Below are 17,941 nucleotides of genomic sequence, written 5' to 3'. Positions count from 1 at the left end.
TGGTAAAGAAGACCAGACAGGAACTAGAGAAATGTTATTCAATCAGCATTTATTGGGTGTCTACAAGCCTGACATTTATTCTGTACTGTGTATGGAATCTTTTTTTCCCAGTTGTCCAATTTAATTTATTTTTTAACTAATTAATTAATTAATTTTTCAATTACAGTTGACATTCAATATTATTTTACATTAGTTTCAGGTGTACAGCAGCATAGTGATTAGATATTTATATAACTTATGAAGTGATCCCCTGATACGTCTAGTACCCCACCTGGTACCGTACATAGTTATTACAATATTATTGACTATACTATGTTGTACTTTACATCCCCGTGACTGTTTTGTAGCTACCAATTGTACTTCTTCCTCCCTTCACCTTTTTCACCCAGCCCTCCAAACCCCCCTCCCACCTGGCAACCATCGATCTGTTCTCTAGGAGTCTGTTTCTGTTTCTTTGTTCTTTATATTGTTCTTTCATTAAACAGACGGTGGTGTATTCAACGAACTCTACTGCTGTATTAAAAGAAAAGGGCTATTTTGTTTCCTTGCTCTGTACTGTATTTTACAGTTTAATGAAAAATTAAACCTTTAATGATGATGATGATGATATCTTTAATAACTGAACTGCAGTCAAAGAACTGCAGTATTGCCATATTTTAGTTGGAGGCTTTAGGGGCCGGCCTGTCCCGGCTTGCAGGAAACGGGCCGCGCCGGGTGGTCTTGCTTCCCCCCCAGCGCCTGATTTTCCGAGGCCGCCCCGGAGTAGCGGGGGAGAGCTGGGGGTCGGGCCCGGGTGGGTCAGGGATGCCTTCAGACTAGGACCCGCTAGGCCCCCCCCCCCACCTCTGTGGTTTTTCAGTTGGGGCAATGGCGGCCGGGATGGGAGGAGAGGGTATCAGTCATTACGCTTGTGCGACAAAAGCATTCCAAAAAATAAAGAAATACAATAAAATCTTTAAAAATGGGAGAAAGAGAAGCTCTTTGTCTTCGCTTTCCATCCTTTTAACCGGACAACTCATCGGCTATTAAAAGTGAAAAAAACAGCTATTCAGCCTTGGTTCCACTGGGGCTCGAACCCAGGACCTTCTGCGTGTAAAGCAGACGTGATAACCACTACACTATGGAACCTCCACACGAAGCCTCGGCATCGTTCATTTAATCATAGTCTCATGGCAGAAACAGCGCCCCCACTGACACCCCGCCTTCCTAGCGCCCCCACCGACACCCCGCCTTCCTGTCGTAGCTCCACCCCGCCGGAGCCCGGTCTGGCTCGTGAGATCGGTGTTCGCAGCTGGGGCTGGACTCCGGCTCCGGCGTTTGCGCCGCTCGCCGTCGTCGCGCGCCAGATTCGTCCCGCCTGGGACCAGAACGAAGCCGGAACTCGGGCTGTCCCCTGGCCGAAAGCGCCGCCCCGCTAATCACCGGTCCGCAAACTTTCCCTCATTTTCCCTCAGGGCGTTAGTGAGGACGGGCCGGCAGGCACGGCTCCTTCTGGCAGTTTCCCTCAGTTGGTGAGGGTCGCGCACTTTCCCCGTTTTCCCCACGGGCACACTGAGCCGCTTCCGGCGGCTTTGGAGGCATTGAGTCCAGAGCAGGGCGGACTGGAGCACCATTTGGAGCCAAAGATTTAGGCAAAGCGGGGTCTGGGGTGGTTTGGGTGGGTGGGTGGTGTGTCATTTTTATGTTGGCATTTATTTTTGCCAGGGTTGGAAGAGGCTGCTGGTCAGTCGGCCTCTTGCCCAAGAATTGGCTCTTACTGCTCCCCTGACCTTTTCCACAGCCTTCTCCCCCTCCCAAAGCCCGAAATGGGCTAAACATTGCAGGACCTTTCTTTGCTCTTACTTGGCTGGGGTGGGGCTGGGGGCGGGGCGACGTGTAAGCAAGACGTCCCTTTACGGCTGGGGTGGGGGTGGGGTGGGGCGTGAAGCAGGATTTGAGGGACCCAGTGTAAAACGAAAATGCCAGGCCCTTTGTTTGTAAGTTATTAAGAATTCCAAAACGGTAAACCCAGGGCATTAAACCCAGTGTGGACCCTTGAGACTGCGCTTCCAAGACTGTGGTCCCGATAAGGTGCTGGGACCTTCCATTACAAAGGGCGCCTGGAAGGTCTCAGTTTTCATTGTCAGTACCATTCCACCCCCCGCCCCGCCGCAGTGCCTCTGGATGGATCCTCGTCAACATCCTAAGATTGCTCAGCATCCTCAAGCTTGAAAACCCACTGAAAATCATTTGGGGGCATCTTAAAGTGCTATGTTGGACATGGCTGAAGGCTGTGGCTATCCTTTTCCCTAGCATCTTCCTCTGAAGTTAACAGAATAATGGAGAAATAATACTGATTGTATGAAAGCAACCCCTTTACCCAACTCCTGTCTTCCTAGAAGGCCCCTAGAAGAAACAGGTGTGTGGGAGGTGCACTAATCTGGGGGGTCTGATTTGGATTCTAGTCCTCTCTTGGCTACTCACTAGTATAATTCTTGAACTAGTCCTCCTCCCAAGCCTCAGTGTCCTGCTCTGTGAAATGCATGGGTGGATTAGACACCCCATTTTTCCCCTTGGTCTAAATGTTATCCCAATTTTACACGTGGGAAAATGGAGGCAGTTATCTGCCATGTAAGTTTTTGCGCAGAAATAGGGGCTGGCTCCTGCTTGAGTTCTCCAGTACCAGGTCTCCTAGGACCAGGTTTCCTAGGTCTTAGTTAGCTTCCTGTAGTATTTGTTATGGGCCCTCTTCCAGAATGCCTTTTTTTTTTTTTTTAAGATTTTTTTTAAAATTATTATTATTGGGGAAGGGGAACACACTTTATTAGGGAACAGTGTGTACTTCCAGGATCTTTTTCCAAGTTGTTGTCCTTTCAATCGTAGTTGTGGAGGGCACAGGTCAGCTCCAGGTCCAGTCGCTCTTGTTAGTTGCAGGGGGCGCAGCCCACCATCCCTTGGAGGGAGTGGAGGGAGTCGAGGAGTCGAACCTGCAACGTTGTGGTTGAGAGGACGCCCTCCAACCAACTGAGCCATCCGGGAGCTCAGCGGCAGCTCAGCTCAAAGTGCCGAGTTCAATCTTAGTTGCAAGGGGAGGAGCCCACCATCCCTTGCAGGAGTCGAGGAATCGAACAGGCAACCTTGTGGTTGAGAGCCCACTGGCCCATGTGGGAATCGAACTGGAAGCCTTCGGCGTTAGGAGCACAGCGCTCCAACGGCCTGAGCCACCAGGCTGGCCCCAAACTGCCTTTTTGTTGATACATTTTGAGAAGCCTCTTGTGCACTTGGTGCTTAGATTGTGACCCATGAGATGACCACGAGTGGACAGCCATCAGCAGAGGATGACTTCATGAAAGCTCCATGCTTCCTGCTAGTCTGTGGTTCTATAATGACTCCCAGGATGCTCAGAAATAAGGATATCCCACTTGTTTTCAAAGCCCTATCAGTTCATAACAAGGCTGCCAAGAATTGAGCCTAAAATTACACTCACCAGTTGTGTTTTGGTTTGTGTCTCTAGGGAATGCTTTGCTTTCCCTCCAGCTTTCTGTCTGCCCTTGCTATACAGGTGGGTTCACCAAGTGCAAGCTTTGGCCAAGTTCACACACATACACTCCATGTAGAAAAGAAGCTAGTGCCCCTCTGGTGCGAGCAACACAGGTTTCTGCCTTTTGTGAAAAACTTGCTCCTTTTCTCCATTCAGACAAGGAGGGAGACTTTTGTTCCACTCCCCACTGCTGTCAAGGTGTAGTCACAATCTCTATAATTAGTAAAGTGCAATGTGGTTTACAAAACACTTACATTCCTATGAGGTAGCTATAGTAAATACTACTATCTCCATCTTTCAGCTGAAGAAGTTGAAGCCGAAGATATTGAATGCCTTGCCTGAGACAATTCTGCTGGTGAGTGGCAGGGCGGGGTTTATACTCAGTCTTCTGATACCGTCGTGATTTCAGGAGGCCCGTGTCTTCAAAGGCTACATGTTTTACCCTGAGTGCCGTTGTTCTCTTGTAGTATTTTGTATGCATGCCAGTGAGGAAATGGATACTTTTTCAACTTTTGTAATTTTTAAATGAACTCCTCAAAAGCAGGAACCAAGAGCTTGCAGAAACAACTATTGATGATTTTCAACTTGAAACCACCAGAGTCATGGATAATGCTTCAGATGACCACAGTTTTGCCCAGCACTTCAGTCTGTTCAGTCAGATTTGTGAGGCCAGGTATGTCCTTAAGCATCTCAACAACTATAAGACAAATATACAAACAAACTAGTAAATAAAGACAAATCACTTCCTCAGTGTGGCTTCCTCAATGTTTGGCTTCACTGATGGAGGGTAAGTCAACCAAAGAGACTGTAGCCCCAAACACTGAGCTGATTTAGAAAGCTCAGTTGACTTGATTTCATTTAGAAACAATTGTGCTTTTATTGAGTATTCAAGTATTTAAGAAGAAAAGTGAGCCATTATCTTAGTATGACAGAGTTCACCTTATTTTTCCCCTTTTGAGTCTCAATCATGTTCAAAACATTTGGAATGGATATTTGTTGCTTTTTTGCCCACCTACCTTTTCATAGTTGTATACATCCCTCTGTCTTAGTCAGCTGAAGTTCTGCCATTTTTATCACTCGTTTGCTCTTCTGTTGCTTGCACTTGTTGGCAAAACCACAGTCTGTTAAATCCAACTCTCTTCCTTTCCCCACCCTGAATATGGCCCCAGGAAGAACACACATTCTGACCTACTGGTTTCACATTACATTCTTGACTACTTACCTCCAACGAGCCCTTAATGCATCCCAGAATCGTGTCCGCTTTCCCTGTCCATTCATTGTCCACCTCCCTTATAGGACTGTTTCATAATTTCTCTCCCTAAACTTCCTATGTCTCCTTCCCTAACCTCACTTACAGCTGATGAACTTGCTTCCTTGTTTCAGTGAAAAAATGGAAGCAATCAGAAGAGAACTTCTGCAAGTACCCCCGACATCTGCTCACCTACCTACATCTGTGCCCTCATAGGTCTAGACCTGGGCTCTTCCTCTAGGTCAGAGCTTCTTGACCACAGCCCTGTTGACACTTGGGACTGGGTATCCCTTTGTTGTGGGGCGCTGTCCTGTATATTACGGAAATTTTCACAGCATCCCTGGCCTCTGCTCACTAGATGCCCATAGCACCTCTCCCGCAGTTGTAACAACCCAAAATATCCCTGGGAAGACAAAATCTTGAGGGCTATTCGGCAATGTCTACAGACACTTGGTTGCCATGGCTGGGGGAGGGGTTGGTTGCTACCGGCATGTAGTGGGTAGAGACCAGGGGTGTGGTGAGACATCCTGCAATGCACAGGACAGCACCTACATGCCTTCAAAATGTCTAGAAACACAGTATTGGGTAGCGTGGGAGTTTTAAAAAGAAGTATGTAATATGACCCCATCTCAAGGAGTTTGAAGAACATTAATTAATCCAAAGGATTGATTTGTTCCAGGATATTAATGGCTGGTAATGGCTTGAAGTGGTTTTCCTAGTTTAGGATGTTATTGAATTTTAATTACACCTTTTCTCCTCTCAAAGAAGAAACAAAAGAGAAGGCAGAAAGGGGAGACAGGGTGGTAATGCAGAAACCTACTGGGAAGGTGTCCTTGTGTGGCTCTCCTCTCCACACCAGCTACCTACAGTCTCCCAAATCACGCACACGCATTTAGTGAGCTTAGATTTGATACAGCCACTCGCGAGAAACAGGTCAGCTCAGAACACTTTGTCACCCCCGCCCTTACTTATATGTCTTTACATGCCTCTAGTTTTTCTTTTTCAATTACAGTTGACATTCAATATTATATTAGTTTCAGGTGTATGGCGTAATGGTTAGACATTTATATAATTTATGCAGTGATCGCCCTGATAAGTCTAGTGCCCACCCGACACCGTACATAGCTGTTACCATATTAGTGACTATATTCCTATCCTGTACTTTACCTCCCCATGACTATTTTGTAACTACCAATTTGTATTTCTTAATCCCTTTCACCTTTTTCACCCAACCCCCGCCAACCTCTCTCCCATCTGGCAGCCATCAGTTTGTTCTCTGTATCTATGAGTCTGTTTCTCTTTTGTTTGTTCATTTTGTTCTTTAGATTCCACATATAAATGAAATCATATGGTATTTGTCTTTCTCTGTCTTATTTTACTTAGCATAATACCCTCTAGGTCCATCCATGTCGCAAATGGTAAGATTTCATTCTTTTTTTTAATGGTTGAGTAATATTGCATCGTATATATGTACCACATCTTCTTTATCCAATTGTTTATTGATGGACACTTAGGTTGCTTCCGTGGCTATTGTAAGTAAGAAAAGGGAACCCTTGTGCACCGTTGGTGGGATTGCAAATTGGTGCAGCCACTATGGAAAACTGTATGGAGGTTCCTCAAAAAAATTAAAAGTAGAACTACCTTATTAACCCAGCAATTCCACTTCTGGGTATTTATCCGAAGAAATCCAAAACACTAATTTTGAAAAGATACATCCATCCCTTTGTTCATTGCAGCATTATTTATAATAGCTCAGAAGCTTCTAGTTTTTAAAAGTCACTCCTCTGGGACTATGTAACTGAACACAATAATTTGGCTACTCCCCACTCCTGTAGAACCCCACTTTAAAGGAAATGTCTAATAGCAGTATCGATCTAGCCAGTGCTTATTGGTAACAGAAATGAAATTGGCTACTCCCCCCATTTCCCCAACACTTAATGTCTTCTTTAGATTTACAAGTGGATTCAACTGTTCCCCATAGTCTGATGAGAAGATTTCAAGAGTGGTGCAGGTAGTAAACAAAAATCATATTATATACTTTTATTAGTGATTTTAAGTATTTGTGATTTGGGGGATACAATTAGTGTATAGTCTGAAGGCTATATATCATAATAAAACCAAAACTAATTAGTAGGTTGTTTAACTCAGAGGCTGTCTGCAGGCTAGCAGCTTTCCTCTGCTAAATCCTGTTAAAATGCACTGGGTTCTATTTTGTGCAGAATGAGCAGGCTGCCATGACAACTGTCTGTGAATATTATTTCAGTATTCGTCATAGGTTTTCATTGTCTGCCTCTAGGTCCGACGTTTATTCTAAAACCCAGATGCACGTCTATTCTTAAAGGAGGTTTCCTGAACCTGTTTATAAAAAACAAAAAACACTTTCAACTGGCTGTTTTTTTCTCTTTTGAAGAGACATTTGAATGACTTTACACAACTGCAAATTATAGATTTTGTTGCTGTTATTTTCTTTGGAAAGATGATTTGGGTATACATTTATATTATACTTAACTATAGATTTGTTTAAATTGACACACTAGACCAGAATTTGGAAAATTCCCCTTTAGGTGTGTAAGCCTTACATTACATTGTCCTTTTTTTCATCTAACAGTATCAGAAGGAATCTTGTGGTTGCAAGTAACAGAGGATTCAGCCCAAACTGAGTTAGCAAAACCAGTCTGAAATGAATCTGACTTGAAAATTCCAAAGGTAAAATTTCATCCAGAGATTTACGCATGAGGGCTCCAGCTGTTTCCCTGCCTTTCTCTTGTTCTGCCCTTCTCCATGTTCTTTAGATTCCAGTTGTACTCCCAGACTGGTTCTCCTCATGGTGCCAGGCTTGCTCAGAGCATCCCCCTTGGGGAGAAGAGCGAGTCTGTGTCCCAGCGCTCTCTCCAGGAGCCCTGAGATTCACACAAATTGCCTGTCTTTAGCTATGTGCCCACTTGAACACCTCCTTTTGCCAGGAGAAGAGGATGTGCTAACTGCTTTAGGCCTGAGTTAGGTGCCCATTCCTGAACAATCTCTGTTGCTTGGGAAGTGGGCTCATGCTCATTGGCTTAAGCCAGTCAGGGCTCACGTTGGGGAGGGGGTGTGAATCCTGTGCGAACCATAGGGCTGAGAATAGGGAGAGGGTCGATTTCAAAAAGGAAAATTGGAGTACTGTTGCAAGGAAGTGAGGGGAATACTCACAACCAGTTTTTCCCCTAAGGTGGTTAGAGTGTTCATAATAGTCACAATGAACATTACGACCTTAAGACTAGTAAGTCTCATTTACTTTATGTTCAGTTTTCTTCAGTTTCAATATAGACCCATGTAATTACCGTTACTACTTTGCACGAAGTTCAGTATTCTACAGAGCCCATGGAGACATGGGATTGAATCAGGAGCCTCCACCTCTTGTGAAGTTCACTAGTATGGAAGAGACCAAGCCAACTTTATTGAGGTTAACCATGATTTGTTTTACTCGTAAGAGAACCCCCTTGCAACACGATTGTTCAATTTTTCTAATAATGGTGGCATTCTTTTAAACTTTTCTTCCAGAACCAGCAGTTATATAAACAGAACGTTGGGTTAAATCTAAAAATGTGAGCCCCATAGTCAACTTTCATTTTTCTGCATGATCCTGAGAATGGATTAGGATATCCTTCACAATTTCCAAGCAAAATTCAGTTTACAATGTTTGTCCTTGCCAAACTCCAAAAAAAAAAAACAGTCCCTCGAGAATAAACCAACAGAGCACTGCATTACCCCAGCAAAGCTGTAGGTTTCATCACATGCACCAACAAATCTGCATGACTAGTTCTGCACTCCTTTCACAGCATTTATTGTACACCTGTTACACCACACAACATTTTAAACACTGACATATCAACTCCCTAATAAGATAAAGCAAAGACAAAAGTATCTTGTGAGAAACAAGATACACCATCATTTAGTCTTTAAACGTTATGCACTTTAACTTCCATAATTTGACATTGCATTCATGAAACAGTCTGCAGACAACTAGCTTTAACAGACAAATTAAAGAACGCTTTTAAGCAAACATGACTGCCCTAAGTTGTTTATTAGGTAAGAATTTTACAAACATTACTCATATTAGAGGTAACAGTGGAGTTGGAGAATATTGCAGCTTCTCCAAGCCGCCGGTGAGAATCACCAATAGTGTGGTGGTACTTGTGGCCCTTTTCAAGGCCATGGCGCTTGCGCCCTGCAGATGTTCACCCTCGCATATCCCTGTGCTTGTGGACTGGTTTGGTGATCCACTGGGTGTCAGGATTCTGTCTGATAGTTTTGTGGAATGGATCAGTAAGGATAACCTCAAAGAATTTGTATGTGGCATCTTCACCAACCCAGTAAGGAGTCAGGACTCTCAGAGCCCCACAGTGGCGTCCAGCTTGCTCCTTGGCAGCAGACTGAAGGCTTCAAGCAAACTTTAGCTGGTTAACGCCGTGATGGACAGGCTTGCCATAGGTCGCGCCCTTAGGAACTGGGCGTTTGCAGCCACCATGGCACACACGAATCCGATATAAGACATAACCTTGCTTGGTCTTGTATCCTAGCCTGTGCACTCTATGGGGCCAGGTGGGGTGTGTGTGCTGTGGAGCGCAGAGAGCTGGCGGTACTGCCAGCAGCACACCCTAAGAAGAAACCGCATTACATCGGACTGCTTCTTCCTCCATAGCTCCTGGATGTACTTGTTAGCGCCCATCTTGGTTTACCGATGGCTGCGGCCAGACAGAAAGGAAAGAGCCTTTTCCTCGAGACCACATTTCTTCTCTAGAATGTGTATCCATCTGGAAAATGTAGGCCTCTCCTTGAAATAGTAGTTAGTATTTGTTTAGCGCTTTATAGTTTATGAAGAATTTTCCACTTAGATTATTCTATTTATATATTATTACCCCATTTCTTAAATGAAAAAACTGTGGCTCAGAGAAGGTATGTGAGTTACCCAAGGTCCCTAGGTTGTAAATGGCACAGCTGATATTTCCTTGAAATTTCAAGAACTTACTCTTGGTCCCCTTTCCTAATCCTACTCTTCTGTGCACAGAAGACTTCATTTTTAATTTTTTTTTTAATGACAATACTGTGTTCTAGGCCCTATATTAGCTTCACGATCTTCTCAGGAAAAACAATCCAGAGAAATCTTGGATTTCTCACCAACTTGTTTTCATAGTATCTTTTTCACATAGCCACATCAGCAGGAACATGGCAGATCAGCAGGAATTGTGTTCCGTAATAAGAAACAGAGACCTAAAAAGGGAGGTTATTTTTATCTCACATACTATCAAATCCAGAGCTTCATTCATAATATGAAAGTGTTCATTACACATAGCTCTCATCTATCTGTTTAAGTAAAAGAGTCATTAAACAGATAGAGATTTCTTGGCCTTAGTTACATCAGGTTAATTTATATTACGTTTCCTTGAAAATGCTTTGTAAATAGGATTTTTCAGCAAGTAAGAATGACAGTCCACCTCACTGGGGTACATTAGTGAAGTTTCACTCTATTACTGATACCTCAGTTTGCTCATAATTGTTATTTCTCTCATTCTTTCCAAATATTTGAAATCTTTAGCTTATGGCATTGTTCTATTAGTATATCACAGCATCCTTTCGTTCTGGTGATACTACTAAATTAACCAAAAACATCACAAGAAAATATAGAATATTTTTTGACTTTAAAAGTCATGAAAGAAGGGTGGCCGGTTAGCTCTGTTGGTTAGAGCATGGTGCTAATAACACCAAGGTTGCTGGTTCAATTCCTGCATGGGCCACTGTGAGCTGTGCCCTCCTTAAAAAAAAAAAATAAATAAATAATAATAAAAAAAAAATATATATATATATATATATATAATATCTATGTCTATCTGTCTATCTATCTATCTATCTATCTATCTATCTATCTATCTATCTATCTATTCATGAGTGTCACGCCAGACCTACTGAGTCAGAACTTCTAGGGACTGGACCCAAGAATCTGCCTTTTTACAAGACCCCCATGTGATTTATAAACACATTAAAGTTTGAGAAGGACTGATTTAGAGTTTTATATAAATGAGACTCACAGATTGTGCACTTTTTGGAATATTGGTGAAAATACTTCAACTTTAGTAAACTAAGATGTACGAAGTGTGATCAAACAATATGGTGAATGTTTAAATAAAAAGAAATGTATTACAGTAAAAGACACATTGTCATTAATCTCCCTCAAAATACTCCCCCTTACTTCAAACACACTTATCCCATGGTTCTTGCCACTTTGTGAAGCAGTTCTGGAAGTCCTCTTCGTGAGTGTCTTTAGTGGTGTTGTGGCTGCCTCGATGTCCTGAATCATTTTGACTTTGGGGAAGAGCCAGAAGTCACACGGTGCCAGATCTGGTGAATAAGGTGGATGAGGACACACCGTACTGATTTGACAGAAATTGCCTTATACCAGAAGTGATGTGTGACACAGAGCGTTGTCATGATGGAGGATGATTGACGGCACACTTTAAAACACACCTTCTCTCAACCGTAGCTCACACCCGACTGACTGCACCGAACAAGTTGAAACTTGTCACACACTGTTACTAAGGTTCGATGTGCCGCTTCCTGTATTGAAGATCCCTGCCTTCCCGTTGGATGGCACTTGGCAGCAGCATTCACCGTATTTTGTGATCACAACAGAAAGGCTCCGTGTCACACATCACTTCTGGTACAGCAATTTCTCTCAAATAAAAACATTACGGTGTGTCCTCATCCACCTTATTCACCGGATCTGGCACGCTGCGACTTCTGGCTCTTCCCCAAAATCAAAATGACCATGAAGGCTGAACGTTTTGAGTCGATTCAGGACATTGAGGCAGCCATGACAGTGCAACTAAAGATATGGAAGAGGACTTCCAGAACTGCTTCAGAAAGTGGCAAGAATGATGAGAGAAGGATGTTCGAAGCGACGGGGAATATTTTGAGGGAGATTAATGACAATGTGTTTTTTACTGTAATAAATGTTTAAAATTTAAACATTCACTGTATTTTTTGATCACACTTTGTATGTATTAAGCCCTAGATTCTCCTTTGAAAGTCCTCAGATCATGGACTCCACTTATCTACTCCAGGTCACTTAGCCTCAATGGAAATTTATGCTTGACCCCATCCCTCTGTCAACACCTTCACCTGATGTGTTCTTTCAGATGTCAGTTCAAAGGTTACTTCCTCAGAGAAGCCTTTTTGCTTGACGTCCTGACTCACTCTCGTGATACATGTACTTTGCAATTTTACATTTATTTTTATGATGATTTGATTATTGCTTACTTTCCCCACTAGGCTATAAACTTCATGAGGGAAGGGACCTTGTCAGTTTTGTTAACTGGTGTATCAGGGTCTAGAACAAAGCCTGGCACACAATAGATGCTCAACAAATACTTGTTGAATGAATATATGAATGAAACCAAGACAAGAATAAGTGCTTTTAAAGAAAATTCTCTAAAAACTCTTCCAAAGGCCTTGCTTTAGTCATCTGAGGCAGTAGTAGCAAGGGTTTTAAAAAGAAAGCCATGGATCTTTCCCAGACCTTATTTTAGCTAATAATTTTAACATCCCTCCAAGAAACCAACTGTTCTTTGTTTTCTACGTTAATGGATACAAAACTTGTTGGCATGGAGGCAGTGGGGAGAAAAAGATAGCTTGAAGAACCTGGACCCTGCCTTTCCAATAAGCAGGAAGTGGTTCTCACATGCAGTTTCTGTTGCTCACATTCAGTTGGCAGGTGCTGTCATAGCTGCATATGACATCGTGGGGTTGCCAGGGCAACCTATTATTAAACAATCATTGTAGACTACCTCTGGAAAATTCAAGCAGAGGCTGAGGAGTCCTGTTCAAGTAAAACCTGTCAGCAGGAAGATGAATTGTGTCCTGAGCCTGAGGTTTGACAGAAAGATTCAGAAACCAGCAAAGTGAAGATCCAGGAGTTTGTTTTCCTTGAGCCTTTGCAGATCTGGCAAAACTTGGCAGGGTAAGCACTCTTAAAAGAAGGCAAATTGAATGAAATCTGGGTAGGCATGGAACTGTAGGTGTGAAAGTTAACCTTCTTCCTCTGTTTAGTTGTTTGGCCAACTCTTGTGGACTTTATATTTTGTGTATGAAGTTAATCATACTGTAATATATATTATGCTGGAGCTATCTTTATAGGATAGAATCGGGTCACCTTGATGTAATGGAAAGAGTACTGGCCCCCAAATCATAAGGCTGTGATGTGGGGGAGTCACTTAACTCTCTGGGCCTAGTTACCTCTCCTATAAAATGAAGGGTCTTTCTGAACAAGTCCAAAGGACCAGAGTATCTTGCCACATAATAGGCTAACCTGTTTCTGAGGTCTGGGCCAAGAACCTCATGGTGGTCTTGCCTAGATCAGTTTTGCCCAATTCCCAGTGTTTTGATATGAGAGGGAGTTGCATAAATGTACAATCTTGTTTTACTTTTGTCTTGGAATAGCGTATTACAGCTCCCGCAGAAGGAATTACCATTGTTCTACCATTGACTCACGCTGGATGTCAAACTGAGATACACGCAAAACGTAAGCACATACAAGCTTAAGGAACAGATTGTAACAATATTTAAAAATATCATAACTCTCTAATTAAGGAGCAGTTCTGATAAGTGGATTTGGAATTCATGTAAAATGCCCATAACTCTGAAAATCTAAATTGTATATTGCCAAGGTAAATTACTTCTGTGCAGTAATTATAGATGGAGAAGGTATATTAGATTACGTGATAATACCTATCTCTCTTGGTTTACAGACACCCCTCTGTCCTGGGCCTCTTCCTTTCCAGATTTTTCCTTTTTAGTCTCTTTGTTCGTGCCTTCCTCCTCCTCATTCCCTTTAAATGTCTCTATTCCCCAGGGCTCTGCTTTTGCCCCTGTTACCTCCTTACTCTACAAGCTCTCCCTGTTTGTTTTATCTTCTCTAATCACTTCAGCTGTTATCAGTACACTATGACCTCTTTAATCAGAATCTGCAGACTTGATTTATTTCCTGGGCTTTAAGCGCAGGCTTCTATAGCCTATGCGACGTTTCAGCTTGTTATTTTTCTGCACCATAAATACACTTTTCCCCCCTTGGTGTCCTACCCCTGTACCTAATTAATACTCTTTTGCAATTAATGGCATCACCTATCAGAATGTAAATTACAAGAGGGCAGGGACCATGTCCACTATTATACCCCTAGAGCCCAGCAAGGGGTGGTAGACACCCAGTAAGTGTTAAATAAGTGATGAATCCGTCTATTATTCCAAACTAGAAACCTTGGAATCATTCTTGATGCCACCATCTCTCTTGCTCCCCATATCCAACTGGGACCTGTGGGGTTTATTACCTAAAAGGTTTTCACATTCATCCCCTCCTCTCCATCCCCACTGCCAGGTCTTTAATTCTGCCCTTATATCTATCTCCTGGATTGTGGCAGGAACTTTGTCATTGGTCTTCCTATGGCTGGCTTTTTCCCAGTTCACCATCTGACCCTCAGCGTGATCTTCCTAAAGCTTGAATCGAATCAGATTACTCTCAGGCTCCCCTTCACCCAAACGGAGTTTGCAATCTGACAGCCTCATACTGAATCCATGGAGTCTATACAGTGTTTTGAGAAAATGAGAATTACTGTATATCATTGATTCTAAGATGCACATTTTTTCACATTTTAGCAACTCTGAAATTGGAATGTGTCTTAAAGTTGATGGAGTGTCATAGTTTGATGGGTGGCTTTTTTCTTATTTGTACATAAAATAATGTAACGTGTGATTGACAGCATCTTAAATTTGCAGAAATATACTCATACTTACATTTAAAAAGGAAGATCTTACAGAAAAATATGTTCATCTTCTCTTGAAAAATTACATTGGGCAACACTGGGCCACGATTTCTGGATGGCAGCCTAAGAGGGTAAGTAGCAGCTGCTTCATTTAGACAGAAACTCTCTAAAATGTCCCATCATTTCCACCTAGGCGGATTTATTCATTTTTATCATTTGCCCTGAACCGTGTAAGCATTTGAAATTGCAATCCCCTACTGACGGGTTAAAGTCTGAATTCTTTGACATGATTTACAAGAAAGATCACAGTTGGCACCAACCTACCTCCCCAGGTTCCTGTCCCCACCCTTCTCTCTACACGCCCTTTATCCCCCAGTCTCAGGAAACATTACTCAAATATAACGTGCTCCAGTGTTCTCTGGAATGCCTTTCCCCACCTTTTATCTTCAATCCTGGCACCCACTGATCAGTTTTCCTCCCCTACAGTTTTGCCGTTTTGAAAATCTCATATAAATGTATGCAACCTTTTATGCCAGCCTTCTTTCACTCATAATGCTTTTGAGATTCATCCAAGTTGTCTGTATCAATACTTTGTTCCTTTTTATTGCTAAGTAGTATCTATTCGCATGAATGTCCCACAGTTTGTGCATCCATTCACTTATTGAAGGACATGTGGCTGTTTTCAGTATTTGACCATATGAACCTGTATATATAGGTTTTTGTGTGGCTACAAGTTTTCATTTTTTTAGAGTAAATACCCAGGAGTAAGATCGCTGTGTCATAGGGTAAGTGTATCATTAACTTTATAAGAAACTACCAAACTGTTTTTCAGAATGGCGGTATCATTTTGCGTTCCCACCAGCAACGAATGAGCATTCTGGTTGCTCTACATCATAGCCAGCACTGCGTATTATTAGTGGGGGGTTTTTTGTTTGTTTTATTTATTTTTATTTTTTTATTTTTTTAAACCATTCTAATAGATGTGCAGGTTACCTCATTGTGATTTTAATTTGAATTTCTGCTTCCTCAAATCCAGTCTGGGGAAACTGGAGGGGAAAAAAACAGTCAACTCACCACCAGTTTTGGTGGTACTTTAAACTCTGATTTTCTCAATCCCCTTCTGCTATTTAATTTTCAAAGTCCTTGTGTTACTTAGTGTTGTGTTTTGCTAACCACTGGCCCCAGCACCAGAAGGCTAGCTGAGAGGCCAGCCCCGTCCAAGCTACCCCCCTCTGGTGCTATTGGGCATTGAGGTATCAGGGACCAAGAGTGGACAGACACCTTAAGTACTCACTACCAAACAGATTACGTACATCGTCATTTTCTCAGTCTACTGCCAAACCCAACTGCTTTGCCTAGATTCTAGTACATTTCCCAGCATGTGTCATGATCAATAATAGGAGCTGCCAACTCGAATTACTTTTCCTTGGTAGAAAATGGAACTGTGGCCAGCTCCAGGAAGCTTGTGATATAGGACAGGTTTGCCCGCAATGCCAATCTCTCCCTTGTGAGGTAACCAGCTTTCTCTGTCCCCTCTATCTTTCCACTGTTTGCTACTACGGTAGACTAACCGAGGTCCTGGTTTGGGTTCCCTCAGAAGCAGACCCTTAGACAAGCATTTGAGAGCAAGAAGTTTATTTGGAAGGTGAAGGCAAACCCAGTAGGAGAGTGGGGAACTGAGAAAGGAAGGAGAAACAGCCAAGACAGCTAAGAAAGAGTAAGTCTAGCCTGCAGAGGTGAAGAAGCCACTGTTTTTTCAATCAGAGCAGGCGGGCACTTTACCCACTCGAAAGTCTAATTGTAGCATTATAGTTAAGACCACAATTCATTCTGATTTTTGCTTCACTTCTCCCATTTCATGTTCTTGTTAAGTACTGGGAAATATGCCTGTCTACAAGAACACCCTCTTCTCTCCTTCACCTCTTTTCTTCTGGCTAACTCCTAACTCTGGCTGCTCAATCATCAGGTCTCAGCCTGGGCATCACTTCTAGAAGGCCTTCCCTCATCCCCCTTTCTGGGATGGGGCTTTTCTTCCATGCCCCCTTTCTGTCCTGTTAGAGATTTTCATGCTTTCATTTATTCATGTAATAAATACCTATTATGTGCCTGGCACTGTTTTAGGTACCTGGAGCTTATATTCCAATAGGGGGGACAGATTTTAATTTTTCTTTTTATTATAATTTCTGATAGCACAGTGCCTACCACATAGGGGGTGCTCAATAAAAATATGTTGAATTGAATAGAAAAGCACAGGGTGTCTTAGTTAAGGATGATTTGGTTTGCTATGGCTTTTTCTGGGGAATGGGGGAAATTGAGCTCTCATCTTTAATATTGGCTATTTTCCTATGATGATGTCTCCATTGAGAGAGAAATTGACCACCCTTGACTGCTACGGGTATAATTCTGTTAATGAGTGAATTTGGAACTGTTAACATTACTTTGCCCATTATTTTTTCCGTTTTCTCAGTCTAAGAGAACACAGTCTTGCTCAGCTGGAAGAAAGCCAGAGAACATCTGAGTAGAGGCTGGAACCTTCATTTTGCAAACATATGAGTTGCTGACTGAGGCAGTATTGTGTAATGGTTGTAAGTAGGGGTTCTAAAGTCAAAGTGCCTGGGTTCAAATCCCAGCTCTGCCCCTCATTTACTGTTTGACCTCGGGCTATATAGTTCCTAATGCTTAAATGGGGATAATAATAGTACATACCTCCTAGGATGGTGTGTGGACTAAATAAGATTAACACGTGTAAAATTAACAACTGCCTAGAACACAGTAAGTGCTCAGTAAATGTTACTATCATTATTGTGATTTATTCACATACATCAATGCTGATTCATTTAACAATTGGAGGCTGGCTATAGGACTCTCTGTGGTACTCAAAGGAGCATTTTGACATTGTTTGTACAATGGAAAAACACGGTGTTCTTCATTTTAAGCAGATTCTAAATTTTAGACAAATCACATAAAGGGCACAGGCAATCCAATTCATGATCCAGAATCTGGCCATTAAAATAACTACCTAAATCATGAGTTCATTCTCTCCTCTTCTTTCTTTCTGTGATTAAACAAATATTTGGTGAGTACCTCTTGTGCATTTGGTGCTAGGAATGCCGAGAAGAATGAAACGGAGCCTTTCCCTTCAGGATTGCACATGTAAAAGGACAAATGATAGTGCACTTTGGGAAGTTCCGTAATTGGACACACACACATGGTTGTGAGTGCCAGAAGACAGAGTGACTAACTCCCCTTTGGTGATTCAGGAAAGGCGTCACACAGAGGAGGTGACATTTGAACAACTGTATCTAGACATAGCCATCATCTAATCATTGTAGATTGAATAGGCATTTGGCTGAAAACGCAGCCATATTGTGACATTGTCCACTG

At 42.5% G+C, this 17,941-nt stretch overlaps 1 non-coding gene and 1 pseudogene across 1 annotated transcript; both read right to left on the bottom strand.

The window, feature by feature from the left end:
• Positions 1–1,055: 1,055 nt before the first annotated feature.
• TRNAV-UAC (transfer RNA valine (anticodon UAC)) lies at positions 1,056–1,128 on the bottom strand. Its single transcript has one exon. It is a non-coding gene; the product is annotated as a tRNA-Val (tRNA).
• A 7,736-nt stretch (positions 1,129–8,864) lies between these two features.
• On the bottom strand, positions 8,865–9,477 carry LOC117020297 (60S ribosomal protein L15-like; annotated as a pseudogene).
• Positions 9,478–17,941: the final 8,464 nt, after the last annotated feature.

The sequence above is a fragment of the Rhinolophus ferrumequinum genome, chromosome X (genome assembly GCF_004115265.2).
Source record: "Rhinolophus ferrumequinum isolate MPI-CBG mRhiFer1 chromosome X, mRhiFer1_v1.p, whole genome shotgun sequence".
Classification (NCBI taxonomy): Eukaryota; Metazoa; Chordata; class Mammalia; order Chiroptera; family Rhinolophidae; genus Rhinolophus; species Rhinolophus ferrumequinum.
This window is presented reverse-complemented; position numbering and strand designations above follow the sequence as displayed.